Here is a 5,914-nt window from a genome sequence, read left to right as displayed (position 1 = left end):
GTTTGAGTTCGTTGGTGTGTAAGCAAGTCTGTGGTACTAATAATGTGAAAGCAATGGTAATGTGTGACCGAGGGGTATCCTCAAAATATACCCACAACCACGATCTAGTATATACCTAGACTGTGCCCACATCGAGATCAGAGTAAGATACCCAAAATGTTATCTCTATTCCCTTATCAATCAATCGTTCCATTATGATGAGCATATGAATGAAAAATTATATCTTGGACGGATGAATGAAATTTGAGCCAAACGGTTGGTTGGTTTTAGATTGCTTTACCTTATGCAAAACACTTGTTCGTGCGTTGACAGCCCGTAATTGGGGCAAATGAAATGTTGCAATGGGATCCGGGGAGGCCGAAGAAAACTATGTAACTAGGGCTAAGTGAATCCCTGATTGTCTATCTACACTCTCTGTAATCTGTTTTTAATATCGCCAGTTGAAACAGGATGGAAGAGTGGATGGGATAAGGAATAGAAGTCGTGTGCAAAGATAACAACAATTAACAAGATGTAATGGCGGAAGAGGAAACTGAAGAAATTGATAGAAAAAAATCATTAACTAAGAGAATCTTTCCAAAGGAATTTTGCTCCAATCGTCAAAACTCACAAACTATGAGCAACTCCATATCTCACAAGTTGTAAAATTTAGTTTTATCTTAATTTATGGAGAAACGCCAAGGCCATAGAGTACCAAAATCATAAAAGCCTTTTAATTCTATGTTATAGTTCCAATGTACAACCCTTTCAACAAGCCCACCTTGGTGAAAGTCCCTTCCACAGACCACAACAACTCAACAACCGCACGAGACCTTTTATGCAACATTAATCCCCTACCCACAACCAACACGAGTCCCCCGGACAAGGACTCTAAGTACCTCGACTGAATCACTTATCACTTCAGGTATACAACCCATCACAGGCCCAACACCAAGAACATCAATTTCTCTCTCTCTCTCTCTCTCTCTCTCTCTCTCTCTCTCTCTCTCTCTCTCTAGCCACGTTCTTGTTAAAACGTCGTCGTAGCCAATTGTAAACGGCCCTGCTTGGCGATCTGCTGGACAGGGGTTGAGACCTGCTCACACTTGATAGTTTCAAATGATCAGTTCCCAAGGTAGGGACAGGAGAGCCAGGCAATGGCTACTGATGACTCAGCAGGTGGACCCGTAGGCACCACAAAACTTCCCACCCTTAGCTCACAAGAACGGTGAGGTAGTTTTGGGGAGCTATAAGTCTAACCTGCTGAGTCATCAGCAGTCATTACCTGGCTCTCCCTGGCCCTACCTTGGGAACTGATCATATGTATACTGTATATGATCAATCTTTAGGTTATTGTCGCTGTTCCTTGCCTCTACCATTCATGAACGACATAATGTAGACAGGAAACTCACTTAGAGCAATGTTCTTTTAGAGTTACTAACCTACGAGCATATCCAATTTAACTTCAAAAACTTCCGAAAGCGAAGTTATTAAGACAAAGCAAGGGATGTCAATAAGCTCTTCAAAAAATAAAACCCTTCTACCCACAAGATCTTTTTCCTTGAACATCTGTTTTATTTTGATTTCAGTCGAGGCATTGGGTCGAATACCTTAGCAACAAAAGGAAAGATAGTTTTTTTTTCGCACTTCGTGACCAGAATTGTTATCAAGCGGAAACGAGTTTTTGTTTAAGACGAAATGTAACCGTATCAACAGACTCAAAAAATAACAATGGAGAGATTCATCCAATTTAATCTTATAGCAAAAAATGGTACAATATACAATTTTTTACGAAGTTCCATGACGGATGCGGTGCAATTTTCACTGGGTTAAAGAGAAAGTGTCGCGTTGAAACTTAAGAGGAAGTGTTAAAAAGTGTTCTTTTTAATCTGTAGTTAAAACAGAATAAACAATTATATATTGCTATCTGGCCATTCAAACTTAAATTACAACCACGGACAAATCTTAGCTACGTTTACTTAACATACAAATTCTCTATTTTTTGGGGCATTTCGAAATATGTTACGCTACAAAACTAGTTTGACATTAAAAAACAAAAGGGCTCTGAACTTTCAACTTTTTGTGATCAAACTACAGTACATTTAGCTCTGTCGAATTGTCGAGAGAGAGAGAGAGAGAGAGAGAGAGAGAGAGAGAGAGAGAGAGAGAGAGAGAGAGAGAGAGAGAGAGAGAGAGAGAGAGAGAGAAAACGTATTACATAACTTCATATCTACATCTGTGCAATTACAATTATACATGTTATTTTCATATCGTTGATAGAACTTGGCATTTGAAGAAAATGCACCCAAAAGATATGAAATGCAATTTTTTTTTTTTACAAATAAATTGGACTCTTACCAAGTATAAAAACCTGATCTGCAAAACTTTTCTTTCTCACTGCTATCGCCTATCACTTGTTATTGTCATATTCTGCAGGATCCATACTACAGATAAGATCCCATTACCTTTAGAAGTAATGTGCAATCTCTCTCTCTCTCTCTCTCTCTCTCTCTCTCTCTCTCTCTCTCTCTCTCTCTCTCTCTCTCTCTCTCTCTCTCTCATTGAATTGATGGAATCCCTTTAATTGGGAGTACTGTCACGTGCAGGTGGGAACAGCATACGAATCTTAACTATGCACTTGTGTAATGAGTCCCCTGCCCACCCCACCTGCATCAACGCAGTCAAGCCACTTTTGACTAGTGTACGTGACACGTCAAAATTACTGATATGTAGATATGCACACAGGCATCCCCTCACACTAGGGTATGAATATTCCCTCTTCCCTCCCTGAAAGACCAAGCTTATCATGAGAGAGAGAGAGAGAGGAGAGAGAGAGAGAGAGAGAGAGAGAGAAGAGAGAGAGAGAGAGAGACTAGTGTACGTGACACGTCAAAATGACTGATATTTAGATAGATATGCACACAGGCATCCCCTCGCACTAGAGTATGAATATTCCCTCTCCCCTATCTGAGGCCAAGCTAAGAGAGAGAGAGAGAGAGAGAGAGAGAGAGAGAGAGAGAGAGGAGAGGAGAGAGAGAGAGAGAGAGAGAGAGAGAGAGAGAGAGAGAGAATCCTACACTCAAGGTACATTTCCCGCAAAACAACATTACCAGACAAGCCCTGCAACAGACAACTTCCCCTCTGCAGGAAGTCAAGTCTTCTCTGACATGACCCTGTAAAATGACCCACTGCCGAAGTAGGGCATCCCGAGCACCTAATCCCCCCCTCCCCCTTAAGTCATTCCTCGGAAAGGCATGCCCTTCGTTCTCCTGACACCATGCCAAACATGCCAAATATGGAGACAATACACGAAGTCCCCCCAGAAGGCTCACTGGTATTCATCAAAGACGAGCTATCCCACCTGAACCTTGGGCCAATGTGGGTCAACGGCGAGGTCTCAATAGACCTGTCTACGCCTCCACGAATTTCAGCCAAGGACAACAGAGTGGTTTGATATATACAATTTTATGAGCAGTTTGTAGTTACACGTGCCTAAGATAAAAATGAACGAACGTCCATCTCCTACCCTTCATCTCTCTCTCTCTCTCTCTCTCTCTCTTCTCTCTCTCTCTCTCTCTCTCTCTCTCTCTCTCTCTCTCTCTCTCTCTCTCTCTCTCTCTGTATATATATATGTACATATATATATATACTTTATATATATATACATACGGTATGTATGCTATATTCTGTATACATGTGCATAATGTGTACAATTATGTGCATAGCATAATAACATATATACATACATACATATACACACACACATATATATATACATATATATATATATATATATATATATATATATATATATATATATATATATATATATATGAGATGGACAGCATTTGGTAAACTGGGATTACAGTACAAGTAAAAAACCCATTTTCGCAGAAAAAGAAAAGTATCTAATCAGATGGTCCTACCAGTATTGACTTGCGTTTCAAAAACTTGAGCCTTACAACATAAGTTAATTAAAACTCAAAGTTTTGGAAATAAAAATAATGATGGGAATAACACTAAGAGACCGAAAAAAAGAGCGAACATGGATACGCGAGCAAACTAAAGTATTCTAACAACATAGGAAAAAGAAATGGACAGGACATACAATGAGAATGACGGACAATAGAATGAGTCCCTATAGATTGCAATCGATGCAGGGGGAGGAAGAGAAGACCTATGTATTCACGAGCTAATAAAATTTGCGGGTATAGACTGGCACAGAATGAACAATGATGAGAGTGGAAGACATGTCTAAGGCCTTTGTCCTGCTGTCATGCCTGATGGTAATATATATATATATATATATATATATATATATATATATATATATAATATATATATATATATATATATATATATATATATATATATATATGTATATATATATATATGTATGTATATATATATATACATACATATATATATATATATATATATATATATATATATATATATATATATGTATATATGTATATATATATGTATATATATATATATATATATATATATACTGTATATGCATATATATATATATATATATATATATATATACATCTCATGATTATCAGATTAGCAACACAAAAAAGAGAAAGCCTTCTTTCCTGTGTAGGTCACTGTAATACACTGTAGACCTACGCCCGTATGTGTTGCTAGGGATACGCATAAACACCGGACTGCCATAACCCTATTATGAAATGGCAATGATCGATAACTATCAATCGCATAACGTGGAATACTACATAGAAAACGACACAGTATTACACACGAGTAGGAAAATATCCTTAAGAATAATTTATAGTAATTAGTAACGAGCGTACGGAATGGTATCAACATAGTGAAAAACTATTTGCATAGATGTTTGGACAGTATAACCTTCTCTGATAACAAGTTTTTCAACTCGCCTCTACTGACACAGATTGGGGTAGGAAGTGACGTCAGGACAGGAAACTTGAAACTAGAACATTATCCTAAGGAAAGATTAGAAAATGTTGTTCTAACCCCTTTGTTACTTTACTGATTATCATTAACATTACATCACTGTTAGTAATAAAATAACTTCATTTAGCGTATTTCTTTACACCACAGAACATAATATTTCCAACCAGTTTGTGTGGGTAGGTAATTTATAAAAAACCTTCCAGTTCATTCGTCCTTGACTTTCTATCACAAACACAATACGGCGGAATTAAAAGAAAGCTCAAGGTTACACATTGAAGAAGTCAGTAACATTGTGAAAGAAAGCAGAAGTACATTTATTATGTTTTAGTCAATGCAACAGAAATAACAGAAAACCAAGCTTCCTTTATTGTGGTGAAAGAAATACTCGTATAGGATATTATAAATTTATGAAATTGTAGAAAATGAATAATTGCTATCGTGTTGGGATATGACAGTGTGACTTTAGTGACTTTTTTTATATTGCCCTTTCCACAATGTTAGAATTTTTCGTATTGACATTCTCGTTACACACATCTTAAGTATGACGAAAGCTAGAATTATCATTGCAATGTTTAAATTTTTCTCTAGGCAAGACCAAAATCTTATGAAAATAGAGGGGCACTCAGTAAAGTGCAGACCTCCGCCGCGGCAGCTTATCGCTCGACATTGAACTTAACATGTATTAATTGGAGTGGATTTTCATACACACGAATATGAACTAAGTTTGAAGTATGTGACAACGTTGTCCAAACTTACGGCTGATTACGTGAATTGGACATTTTGCTTGACCTTGACCTTCGAAGTTTTAACATTTTCCAGTTTTTTTTTACATAACGATTAATTACTGCAAGTTTTATGACAATTAAAATTGTGGCCAGGAAGCTGTTTAAAAACAAACACAAAAAACAAAGAAACACGCAAACATAACCAGCTTTCAACTTCGTTGGCGGATGTAACTAGACAAAAAACAGGTAACTGAAGGTAAATAACTAAT

This window comes from Palaemon carinicauda, chromosome 16 (assembly GCF_036898095.1).
Source record: "Palaemon carinicauda isolate YSFRI2023 chromosome 16, ASM3689809v2, whole genome shotgun sequence".
Classification (NCBI taxonomy): Eukaryota; Metazoa; Arthropoda; class Malacostraca; order Decapoda; family Palaemonidae; genus Palaemon; species Palaemon carinicauda.
The sequence above is the reverse complement of the archived record's forward strand: the minus strand, read 5'-3'. Positions refer to the sequence as shown.